General features: G+C 41.3%; 1 protein-coding gene across 2 annotated transcripts in view; it reads left to right on the top strand.

Moving 5' to 3' along the window:
* The window catches only part of Pgant9 (polypeptide N-acetylgalactosaminyltransferase 9), a 287,854-nt gene that overhangs the window by 42,102 nt on the left and 232,135 nt on the right, over positions 1 to 13,617 (top strand). For both annotated transcript variants that reach the window (XM_076311692.1, XM_076311693.1), the window contains exon 2: positions 8,626 to 8,825. The gene's annotated coding sequence lies outside the window, so the exon portion shown is untranslated. The remainder of the gene's footprint in view (positions 1 to 8,625; positions 8,826 to 13,617) is intronic.

Here is a 13,617-nt window from a genome sequence, read left to right as displayed (position 1 = left end):
TTCTCCCTCCCTCCTCACGTGCGCGCAATTGCCGATTTTCGAGACGTCGAAAGGGCCTCGTCTCGCCCCGCATGTTTGGAAGAAGGGAGCGCCGTGAAAAACGACGTTACCTGTCCAAAGGCTCCACCCACCCTAATCGATCGAGTTGACTCGATGTAACCGGTAACGCGTGGACAAAAGCGGTGTTTCCGGGTGCCGGGGGACGATCAAGCATCCCTGCTTGAAAGCTGAAAGGAGACCGGGAAACGGCGCCGGAAAGAGACGTCGTAAAAGTGACGGTGAGACGAGGCGAGACGAGGCGAGGGGTGTTAACGGTAGGAGGCAGCGTGCTGGCGAAAATAGAGCGGAAAACGCGGTGAAAGAGGACGCAGCCGGGCTAGCATTTTTCAAGGGGGCACAATGCCGAATTTACATTGTCAGGGCCGCGATAGCGACGGCTGGATAGCCGCGCCGATGAAAAAGGAAGACCGAGCAGGCTTCATGCGTCAGTTTTTACCCAGCGCGTTTACTCAACGTCCACCGGACTTCTGTGTTGCTGAAAAATCATCGGACATTCTTAATACGCCTAGCGGTGTTCGCTTCGACCGATTCTGTCTTCGGTGCGACTGTTTCTCCCTTGAGGGTTAATCCTTTTGTTTACGACGGGCGAGTACACTCGCTGACTACGAGACGCTATTGACGTACGACGGCCGACTGTAGTCGCTCTCTTCGGTATGTTTACCTCGAATTTGGGGATTTTCAATGTTTAATGAAGACACGTTTATCGACACTTGTGTACGACACTTGTGTACGTTAGTTTCGTGAATGTATTATAATTTCGTTCGACGTCCGTATCTCTCGTTTGGAGCTCACCTGTTTGCCGTTGGCGTTTTTTTTTCTTCTTAGTAATTATAATATAGAATAGTAAAGCACGGAAATCGTTAGGACTTTTCATTTACTCATCACGAAACGTCCAGGATATACGTACAATACCTTGGTGCAAGCTAAAGAGTGACATCGACGATTTACTATAGGTTTGCACGTGACGCCAACGTGGCGCCGTCTACAATTGACGACTATCGGCTCACATGTGACATCAACGTAGCACCATTGAGTATCGACGACTATCGACGTACATGTGACTTCAGGTGGCGTCATCGACAATTGACTACTGGATTCCGCGTAACACTAATGCGGTACCATCGACAATTGACGACTATCGACGTACGTGTGACTTCACGTGGTGCCATCGACAATTGACTACTGGATTCCGTGTGACACTAACGTAGTGCCATTGGGAATTGACTATCGACTTACACGTGACATCAACGCGGTGTCGTCGGACGCGAAATTGTTAAGGAATTAGAAATATAGATATGAATATCGAGAGGCCGCGACGTAAGTTTCGCAATATAATTTAAACAGATAAAAGAAACAGGATTAATAACGATGTCCTAACGCTATTCATTTATTTCTGTGCTACACTGTCCCACGCTTGATTTTCGATCCATTCTTCGTTCGTTGCGTTCGTTCTGGATCCCTCGCGCACACATACGCACAATTTATTATACTTTCGAAAGGGCCATACGAACTTCTTAAAAGTAAACGCGTATTTGGTTTTCTTCTGCACAATTCCAAACACATTCCAATTCACTTTCAATTCTCTATCGTCCAGAATAGTCCGAACAATCACGTACGTACATACGCACACTTAATAAATATTTTGCTTCGAAGAAAAGTTCTTTTTTTTTTGTCAAAAAATTCATTCGTTCAACACTAGATTTACCAACCAAAATGACTGGTTCCAACTGCTTTGATAATGAAACGTAGTTCAAATCCCATAGCACGTTTTCTGAAAATGTTATGACTTTTTCTATTCTACACGTGTAATCAATTTTATAAATTCCTTTTTTTCCTCGTCGATAGGTTTTATTTCGAGATACGTATAAAATATACCTTAATATTCCGAAATCTGTCGGTAGCTCTGTCAAGCTGTTAATTTTTCAAACTTTAACAATCAACGTATACACTTTTGGCACGGTGTCTCGTTCAACGAAGGCGTTTCAGCGGAGAGGAATGTCGTAACGGAAGAATTAACAATTGTCCATCGTCCGAATGAATCCATCGATGTCGTAACAATAAGTTTCAATGATTCTTACACGCGTTGCGATTATAAGATGGCCGACTTAAAATAGACCTACACTCCAGCACGATACTGGATATTACGATATTATCCATTTATATAATATGATCCGCTATAAATGGATAAAGTTAATTAACGACGTATGAAAAGAAAAAGGACTGCGAATGAAAGGAGGACACAGTTTACACAACGGTTACAAGAGTATACACTAGCGAATGGTTTCGGGTCGGTACGAAATATTGTGACGTTGTTCTGCAAAATTTCTTGCGCAATGTTTGCGCAGTTACCATTTAAAACGACGTAAACGGTTAAACTTTCCGAACCTTTCTAATTTCTTTCTTGGGTCTTTTTCGACTCATCTTGGTCTTCGTAATACATAGTTTTTTAAATCGTTAAAGTCTCCTTTTTGGGAGTATAAATTGAACGAAAGAACACTTACGTGTGTTCGAGTTACACATTTCAACGTTTCGTTAAAATATTCACTGTTCAATGTATTCTTATGCGTTGCAATATAATTCTGTGTCGTAACGTTACATTTATCCTCGTATCTTAAGGAACTATACGAACAAGCAACGAAGAAAGTGAAAGAAATTTAGAGAATCGTATTGTGTGGATTACGAAGCGCCGACAATTAATTCGTCTCTCTTCTAGATGGAAAAATCATTGCGAAATGATAGATCGAAACTGTTTGCTCAATTAGCGTCCGTGCCATAGGTGTCCGCGTTAAGTAACATCTAATTTGACGACATAACTACCGAGTACCAGTAACTACTCGGCACTAGTAACTAGTAAGTAGCTGTAATGTAGCTCTGATGAGAGCTCTCGAGACACGATCGGATGACGTATGCGAGGGAAATTGTTGCACGTGTGTACTTCGAGACTCGTGTTACATCGTAATTACTATTATTACGTCAACCGAGTTCTAAATAAGATCGTCGAGATCTCAATTTTAACGAAGTTTCCACGGCAAGGTAAACCACCAGTTGGAAAAGTTACTTTTCTTTCCAAGTTTCATACTAGACTCGATAATCCTTCCCGAGGATTCGTTTGCTGGAAATGATGCAATCACGACGACAGAATGCATTCTGGAAAGTACTTACCGGATGAAAGTGCAACACCAATGTCCGAACGATAAATGTTTTTCTCGACGAAACGAAGCTTGGCAATGATTTCGGTGGGAGGGCCACTTTGCCGAGTTCTAGTTGCGGGAACAGCTTCGATGCACCGTGAGTTTTCGTCGTTTCTGCTGTGGTTGACCTCAAACAGTCTTCCCAAAGCTTACGAGCAAACATGGTTCTCCTCAGTTAAAGTACTTTCACTGCAGCTGTCGAACTTCCCTCTGTGTTGCGCAGCGTCTCCTTAGCATGCCGAAATTTCGAGACAGTGTTTCAGATTGGAATTTAAATCGTTCGTTGCTCGCTCGTGTTTCTTTTTCCTCGAGAAATTCGCCGGAAATATCTCAAATTGGAAACGCGTGAAACGTTCAATAAAGTATATCGTAACTTATTCTTTTTTAGATTTCTAACTGTATCGCGATATACAAATTTTATACATCTGTATTTTTCCTTTATAAAAATGTTCGTGTTCTTTCGCAATGTAAACGAGAAATATTGAGACACTTTCACGACGGTGAAATAATTTTATTCTTTCAGTTGAAATTGTTTTGTCAATAACACTGTCCGACACGATTTTTGCTTTCTCAAAACCAGTGAGCGATTCTTGTAGATTCACACTTCCCGAACAAGAATCCGAAAGTCGAATTGCCATCTCACTCCCAGTTTTCGAAGAACACGAGTTTTTATAAAAACCTACAATTTTCGACAATAATGAGGTATTACGTAAAAAGTAAAAAGCGTTAGAAAATGCTAATCGATCTTTAAAACTAGAGGAGAGTTTCTCGAACATAGTGGTACACGGTGTATTAATTGTAGAGTATTTCAACAATTTGCAACGAGAAGAAACTGGAGACGTTTAAATTGAAGTGCATTGGTTACATTTTCAGCGTAATAAATAGTGCCTAAAATGGTTGCTCTGTGGAACTATGTCTACCATGTCTCCATCTTTAGTGTACAAAAATGTAGAAAATTGGGTAGATAAAACACGAATGAATTTTGATAGCTCGAAGCGGTAAAAGGATGAAAGAGTATCAAATGCTTCGCAGTGAATATCAACGTTCTCAATTATACGATTTATTCCGTTTTATTATCGTTAATATATAATTTCAATTCACGATCTTCGATCGTAAGTAACAAATGGAAATGCAAGCCCGCGGAAGTGGTGTCAACCTGGATGAAACTGTTAGCCGAGTATCCATTCCGCTGGAAATCAACCATCTTCTCGCCTTGTCTTTCGTCGTACCGGTTCACAAGCGGGGAAACAGAGCTTGTTGCTACTGCACGCTCCATGTTGCCATTGTGTTAATATTTGAGGAAGCCAGCTTGGCGGTGCTTGCTCTTGTTGATGGATGGTACTCTATCTCTCTCGCTCGCTCTTTCCGTCTGCCTCTTTTCAACCAAATTAATCACGCGTTAGAGGAATAGCAGGTTTGCCAACGGGGTGTCAGATTCGTGTTTCGCTAACGTTCTTCCGTGCTCGCATCTTTCATTTCTGAGTTTGTGAAACCGTCGGGAGATACCCCGAGAGGTGACACCGTGTTAGAAAAGTGAAGATTTACGAGAAATTGTGTATACATATCGGTAGCTTTCGATGCATATTCCTATGATATTTCAAACTGTAACATTCAACGTTTCGCTCTAAAATTATCCGATACCTGATTACGTACAAAATCGCGCTCAAAATGTACAGACAATCAAATATTTATACACTATTCGCACGTGTGAATGATAATTCATTCGATGAAATGTTCCGAGCGGATTTTCATCGAATTTGAATTTTCCGTGATAGATTTCAGACAGAACGTTGCAATAAAAATGAACATACTTCGATTACGTGTTGCGTTACAATTCAAACATAGCGTACTTGTAACACAAAGCAGAGATTGGTAAAGGTGAGGGAACAATTGTGGACGACGTTTACAACGAACGATACAGTTTATTACGAATCTCCTTTTTATTTCACGCAATATCCGGTACGGTTTCGAGAGACACGGAAAACTCGAACGTCGGATGAGATTCTCATTGGACGTTCGGAGGGTGAAATTGCATCGAAGATCGGTGCTCGAAGAGAGAGAGGAGCGGTCGTCTCGAAAGTCCCGCGTGCCGCTGGCGGATCGTCGTTGTCGGATCCCATTTAAAACTGTGGGTAGCCGGGGCTAATGATCAGAATCGGTCCGTGTCGGTGGCGAACTAAATGGAAGAGAATTTCTTTCGCGGCCACTCTATCCGAATTAAGCCCGTCCCGAGACGCAGTCGCGACGCTAACGTTGCGCAAAAACATTTTCCCGGTTCGTTCGCGAGCGGGCACGTACGCCGGAAGAGAATTCAAGCAGCCGAAGTCACCGTTACAAAACGTTGGTGTTCGTTAAGCCGCTGGCGGGGCCCGGATTTTATTGTACGTTCTACGGTCAGCGGTAGCTACCGTTGCTTGTTTCTTCTGTTGCTGACGTGCAGTCACAATGTCTGCGACCACGTCGCTTCCAACCCTCCCCTGCTACCCTCGCGTTGCATCGAGTCTTTGAACGTTTTACGTTCCCGGTGTCGCTCGAAGCCGCACTTATTTAAACCTTCCCCTTTACAGAGCTCTGCTTTCCATTCGCGTTAATTCCCAGGGATAAGAGCGAATCGCAGCAAATGTGCGACGCTTAATAATATTCCAGGATTTACCGAACCGGTACGCACACAGTTACGAGTTATTGTAATTAATTTGAAGAAACAACAATGGAAATGTATACACGCGAGAATAATCGAAAAAAACGAGCAAATACTCGACCGGTTGGATTTCAGGTTAAAGTATTCGATTATACGTGTATATATCGTCGTGATATACAAGTTTCGAAGAGATTTCAGTCGGATTCGGACTGCTCGCGAGGCGATTTTGTTCGCGAGGTGATTTTTGTAAGGAATTTCATCGATACAGATCCGTAAACAGACTGGTTCGTTTAATTTTTAAAATTGGATCGGAAGTTTGCTCGGTTTCGGTATTTTTCAACGAAATAATATCGATGCAACCACCTTTTGACTCGAAACGAATAACAATTTCGTATTATGAAACGGTAGAGAAAAATTTGATCGGGTTGTGTACTCGAGCAAAATTGATTTTCAAACGGATCGAACCGATGCGAGAGTAATAAAAAAACAAAGAATGGAAAGTTGTAATGTTGCCTCCTGTGCTGGAAATAACTTCACTCGGTATTATTTATAGTTTTTAATCAATGTCGATTAACTTTCTTGCCTCCGTGCTTATTTATTAACTTTTATCGTCCGAATAGTACTTATACTCGAGACTTTCTTTTAAGCTCGTCGTACCGTTATGAATAATAATGTAGTTAAAAGTCTCGCGTTTTCTCGTATAGTTTCCCCTGTGTTTTCTTTACATCTTCAATGGCATTACTCCGAGGATCTAAGAACTCGTTTCATTTAGGAGGAAACATTTGAATTTACCTCGAGATAATTCTTTTATTTTTCTCTCTCGGGAAAAACATGTTTAATTAAGTACATCATTATCGTGCCTCTTGAAAACAAACGTCTTGTTCGTAACAAAAAGAAAAAAGCTACAGTACTGTGTAGTTAACTCAGTCATGTAGACTCGATAAATACTCTGAGCCGACAGAGATGAAATTAAAATTGAAATTGAAAGTGGCATTACAGCGCGTCAGAACTGTTAAGTCTCCGCTAATAGAATTCTTGCTTTATCTCTCCAGTCAGCAGCGAGGGTGCCATTTTTGTCGTTCTTATCGGAGATCGCGATCCAATGTGACCGTAATTGTTATTTGTTTTCTTCACTTCCGATCACGAGCTTCCTCCACTTTTAATCTATTTCCTAGCTCGATGAAAAAAAATTTCACTCTGCTTTTCTTTCTTACGAATCTGTCCATTTTTCGCCCGCTGACTCATTATTATCGGTTATCCATTTGCTTTCTCATCGTGTTAGCGAAATTGTACAAATTTTTCAATCGAATTATGGTTTAACCTTGCATTTACGTTTCCGTGTTCCGTACAAAATGATTTAGGATAAAGATCGGAAAATCTGGTGTTACATATTGTCCATAAAAATCGACAAAAATTGACTAGTCACTAACCGAAATGTAACTCGTATTTTATTTAAATAATTCGTGTAGCTGGTTCATACAACTCGTTTCAAAATATTCGAACCGTAGTTCGAATTAGTTTCTAATCGATGTCAGATTTTTATTTGTATTTTTACAAATGTTGAAAAATTGTTCAAATCTTCTTTTGCATTTCCCTAGATCGTTTCGCGCACTTTCTAACTTTCATTTATTTAATCAAATACGATTCAATGATCGTGAAATCCAGAGCTTGGACGATTATTTCGAGGCAATTGTTTCGCAAAATTTAGAGCAAGTGGCAATTTTTTTGGCGATAGTTCAGAATTGATAGTCCGTGTAATTGTTCTCTCTTCTTGCTTTTTTGTTACGTATTGGTTTTTTGCCGATGTTTCCGAGTCGCGTTATTGACCGCGCGACTCTTTCAATTTTTACACGAACGCATCGTATTAAATTACGAATATCCTTCCTCACTTTTACAATTTGTACTTTTCAGTTGAACACTTTGTTTCGTTTCTTTCGGAGTGAAAACCTGGTCTCACAGCAGCAGGAAATTCAGAAATACAGTTTCATTTTCTCCGCGAAAGAACTTTGTACGGTAGTCCGTCTGACCACGCAAAGGCCAATACTACTTGTCTGACCCCGACGAAAGGAAAGCGTAATATACCCGAGAGTATTTCAACAATTTGCAACGAGAAGAAACTGGAGACGTTTAAATTGAAGTGCATTGGTTACATTTTCAGCGTAATAAATACTGCCTAAAATGGTTGCTCTGTGCAACTATGTCTACTATGTCTACAACGTCGATTCGTTTTGTAAAATAAGAGTGAAATGAAATTACTCTATCGCAAACAATTCTTTTCTATATACAGAAAAGGAAGATGTATTGTTAATTATTCAAATTTTCAGCACCCTTTTTATGACACTTCCTATAGATATTGTTAATTATAAAAATTTTCAGCACACTTTTTATAACACTTCCTATACATCTTTGCAATTATTAATATTAAATTTTACATAAGGAACATATTCATGGTCGAGAATCTTTGTTCAATTTGCTCCATAATATCCACCATTATTACCTTAAAATAAATCTGCAATTACGTATACCTTTCGTTATCGTTTTATTTAAAGTTTGCATTATTGCTTCGTTCGATCGCTAGTTTATTATTAATCGCTAAACGTATTTTACGCTCGAGTGTACGAATTGTATTAATAGGTATTAACGTTTTAGAAATCGATTGGAATTATATTTAAATAGATTTGGTCGCTTGGATCGTGTTACCAGCTTGCTTACAAGAGTTTTTTTTTTTACTTTCAGAGTCACCGAAGCGTGAGTGTCGACGCGAGTAACAGTTTTCCGGCTCGATTCCCAAAACTTTCACGGTTATTCGCCTGAACTCGACGACTTCGTGAGAGATTGTCTTCTGGTATAGAAAACGAGAGCTGATGAATAGCGAACGGAAGTCGATCATCTAAGTGAATCGGAAGCTGTGAACCGAGGACGTTCTCACGGCGAAGGTAAGTTTCACTCTTTCGGTATTCAGTTTTTGTCGCGGAGCGTTACTACCTCGGCCTTTGGTCGTACGTTCAACGTTAAAAAATAATTAGAAACGATGTCGTTAACCGTGAAAGCTAGATAAAGAAAGGGTCTCCAAACCCTTTGTCCAGAACGTGTGAAAAGTTACAGTTACGAGTAAAAAGTTACTCGAGTACTTAACAGAAATTTTAATAATTAAAATTATAATTTTGATACGCTTTTACAGGATAAAGATACAAAAATAAAAGTGTACGACGAAAGTTTATTCATTTCAAAGGATAAATTTTTTCTAATAGCCGTTTTTGTTCAAAGTTCTTAAGATTGTCGATACTCGATTACAAAGTATCGATTACTTTAATTGTCCGAGAAAGATTATTTTTTTATTTTATTCGTCCTGTAAAACCATTCAAATTTGATCTCGGACATTTATTCTTTGCATACGTCCAATAAACCAGGCTATAATTTCATTTTAATTTCTTATACAGATATCTCCGTTCTAAATATCGGTGTCAATATTTTTCCAAGTTCTTGTTTGCCTCGATTTGATCCGACCTACGCATGCAGGTAACGACGAACAGTTCATCGTTCGTTGTAAAATTTTATCTCATTCGATAACTTGGAACGTTTTCTCTTGCGTTAGGGGCGTGCATAGGGAACAACGTGCTTTTAAAGTCGATCGTGGAATCGTTTAATTAACCCGTTAAATTGCGCGATAGTGGAGCGCTTGATATTCTTTGACAAGCTTCTTCCTCGATAATTTCTGTAACATCGTCTAGACGCGTATCTTAAATTAATGGGTCACTGCTTACGTAATGCATCGCGATGCACTTTCCAGTAAGCACAAACGCACCCCTCGTAACTATATTGCCGGAAACTTAACGATCGCTGTTTATCGGTTCTGTTTAACCGCCGTAACGCGTCGAGGAAAGAAAGCAGAGAAAACACGAGAATATTTGACGATTTAAAATCTTGCACTTGGCGATCGAGTAGAATTGCCGTAGTACACCTACTTTCCGTTGAAAATTTCATTATTCGAAACGTGTTAAGCATCGAAGTAGCGTTTCGCCGGCAACATTAGCGATAATGGATGTTACGGGCTTAATAGCGTGCACAGTTTTTTTTCTATCGTGTTTTTATCGGCGCACTGTCTTCGGTGCTGCGGAACAATTAAGATAATTGTTGCCAATTTGCTCGCGACAATTTCCACCGATTAATCAAACATTGAGGATTCGCTGTAATTTCGTGAAACATTTATTTAGCAAATTAATCCACCTAGTGGTGTTCCACAACTTCACAGTGCGTCGAGTGGAGTATTTGATGATAATCATCTCGGTCCCATCATTCGTGCACGTGTCAGTTAACAATAATAGTCTCAGCAGATCGATAGAGTCGGATGCACGTCCAAGAACGTTTCGGCGTACGTATTAACAAATCTGTGACAATCGTATTCCAGCGCTGTTAAGTAATCGATTTAAGCGAATTAAACTTGTAACGTATATAAATCGGATTCTTCTATCAACGACGAATAATCGAGCGAATATTTCAATGAGAAGTTAAAATTTTTCGGTATTTGGTAATTAAGAACGAACAATTGTACGTTCAGTTGTGTAAATACGGTCAATTACCGCTCTTACAATTGCGAATGTGGATAATAAAAATTGGTCACGCTATACGTATTCCAATATCGAGTACAGTTATGCACTTGATGTACCGCGCGAGACTATTTATCACTGTTAAGCGACTATTTACAATTTCGATCGTTAAACGGAAAACTAGTCGTCGAGTTTCATGTATACGTTTATTTATTACAACGTACCAGAGCAATTCAAATGGATAAAAAATAGTTCACCGTATTTAATGCAGTCGTCACGGTAGGGAACACTGCATTCCTCGCGTCTAACCCAGTTCTTATCGCTCCGATCGACACTTTTATCCAAATAACAATTATCTCTGCCTCGCCGTTCAAAACGTTATTCTTCGTTCTTGTTTGTTATTCGTACTCCGAATAAAAACGATGCTCGACGATCGGAATTCGTTATTCGCTGGTGTGAAATTTTCTCAACAAGTCGGTGTCGAACATTTTCGGTTGTTATACAATTGCGAATTACAAAACAATTAATCGTAATTACTGAATTCCACAGTCGTTTCACGCTGTAGATTATATTTCGCGTTATTATTTATCGTACTAAACTGCCCCACGAAAGGGACCTCGACGTTAATTCGATCGTCCCGTCGCACATATTTTTCCTTTTCGGTTCACTGTACCTCGATATACCAGGACTTGTGCCCGCAAATAGATATTATTGTTATTAAAAACTGAACGAAAGAAAGTCGGTAACGCGAACCTGCTCGAAATCGAAACATTAAGGTAACAGAGAAAAGAATTAGAATTTTTTTTACCCAAAACAAAATTCATTTCAATCGAACGTGTAATATTGGGAAAAATTCTTGAAAATATCCACTGTTACAGGCACATAAATAAACTCGGATTGCAAACGATTTTCACCTCTTCTTCTTGAAAAAAGTACACTATCGCTATACGAATGGATACGAGTGTACATTCGTCTATTAAATTTCACTAAAGAAACTCGTATTGCTTTTCGAACGCAGTGAACGTTTCGCCGTGAGTTCCCCCGACGATAAGTGGTCCTTCGATTCGATTTTCGATTTATCGGTGCACCGTGTGTGCGCGATTAATTTCGCGATAGGTGAAATTAACGTTCTCGATTTCGCGTCATCGGTCTGGCCGCAGCTCGGAACATAGTTCGAGTTCGGTACGCCTTCCGAGGAATCGTTTCTCCGCGTATCGCAACCCGGACGTTATCGTTCCACCGTGGACGTTTAATCGTCGCGAAATTAAATCCGTATACTTGACAGACATGCGATGACGTCGCTGATTTGACGTGGCGCGTTCGCGCTAATCTCTGTTCTCGTTGACGGTGTGCGTGTTCTGAGACAATGGCTTATCCCCTTCTCCACCGGTTGGACGTGTGCATCTAGGCGTTCACATTCAGGTACATTTAGCCGCATGGCTGCGTATCTAGCACGAACACATATGCTCGCTTAGATACGCGATATCGTGCACACCGTTAGGCCGAGTAGATCCACGCCTAATCTACCCCTTTGTGTGTCGTAGACAAAGGATCGCGGACGGGTGAAAGAGATCTCGGGGGAAGAAGCTTCACGCCCGCCCCCTCTTCTCTCCCCCTGCTGCGCAACCCCCGTTTCCGCGAGCGACCGAGAGAAAATCAAGTTCTCGCGGTGCACGTCGTACGGGGGATCCAAGAAGCCCGCGAATGTCCAGGAATCTACCTTGGCCGTCATTTCTGTAGAGCGATGTTGTCGCGGGATCCATTTCGAAGGATCGAAAATGTCAAATCCGATTCGAGGGAACAAATGTCACGAATCAATTTTCAAACGATCCACTAGGCTTGATCCTGCTCGAAGTACCAAGGTGTACTTCGTGTACACTCCGTGACGCCGCTCTCTTGACTGCGCTTCGATTCAACGGAATGCATTCGCGTTGAGAAATCGTCCGAACGACGATCAGGCTCTCGATGTTGAACTTCGGTGTATTTTCAAGGCGTAAAGGAAGAGTTCTTCGCTGTTCGGTGATTGTGCGATAACTGTCCAGTCTCGGGTTTATCTCGTCGTTAAAGGCTCGGTTGTCTTGAATATTTGTCCATGGTTGGTAGGTTTTGTCAGTGGAGGCGTCGAGGCTGGATATTTTCACCGGATTCGTCGATCCGAGTTCGCGCAAATTTTTAGCGATGGCGATGGTACGCTATTCTAACTAATGTTTATCGTGCTGCGTCGATCGGCGGTCAGCTGCTCGCAATATTTTCAAAAACGATGGTCGAGGCATTTATGGGTAGCAATAGTAAACTCGTCTCTCTGTACTTGCTACGGTAGAATTTTCTTTTGCGCGCAACTCGACGTTAACAATTTTCCCCTTTTCCTTTGCCCGACTACCGCACGCTAATTAGCTTAATAAGCTGTGCGGTCTCTCGGGGGCGGATTTGGCGACCGTGTCCCCAGCCAACAGCCGAGTTTTGTCCTGGCCGCGCTGGCCAAGGCTACTCGCGCGATATACTCGTTGTTGATTTTCAGTTTCGAGATAACCGAAGTCTGTGCAACGATTCGTTCCTCCGTACATTGAAGTTCGTTGAGAGCTGCTTTCGAGGAAATAGGGGTAGCGGGCGTTCACGGTTGCACGGTTGGGAAGAATCGAGTTTGGACGATAGTTTTTCGAGTAGTTACCTCGAAAACTGTGATATCGTGAACCGTGTAGCGGGTCGTCTCGGGTCTTCTACTTTTGCGAGGGAAATTTGCACAGATGTTGGGAAAGGCCCTCGCGGAGTTCGCCAAGTCGATTATTCGGCGGATAGAACTTTGTTCGCGAACGAACGATATTTATTTAACGTTGATGAGGAAATATAGATCAATTTGGAACGCGACGTGACCGATATCGTAACTCGTGCCTGAGGTAAACAGTGGTGAACAGTGATGGGTGGTTCGCGATATTCGAAAGTCGGTATTTGCCAAGTATTTCTCGGTTAGGTATCCGAGAGTATTCGACTGTAACGTAGTTGAACTTTCGGCACATTTTAATCTTCTTCTATCGAACTTGAGTCCACTTGAACGACCAAGTTCAAATTCCCTCCCATCGTGTATGGAAGAACACGAATCAAGGTTGAAGGGTGTCGAGATGGATGAAAATTAGGGCGGTTTCCTTGTTGTGTAACGCTTACAAGACCGAATGGAGTCGTCTCG

This window comes from Ptiloglossa arizonensis, chromosome 5, assembly GCF_051014685.1.
Source record: "Ptiloglossa arizonensis isolate GNS036 chromosome 5, iyPtiAriz1_principal, whole genome shotgun sequence".
NCBI classification, from domain to species: domain Eukaryota; kingdom Metazoa; phylum Arthropoda; class Insecta; order Hymenoptera; family Colletidae; genus Ptiloglossa; species Ptiloglossa arizonensis.
The sequence above is the reverse complement of the archived record's forward strand: the minus strand, read 5'-3'. Positions and strand labels throughout refer to the sequence as shown.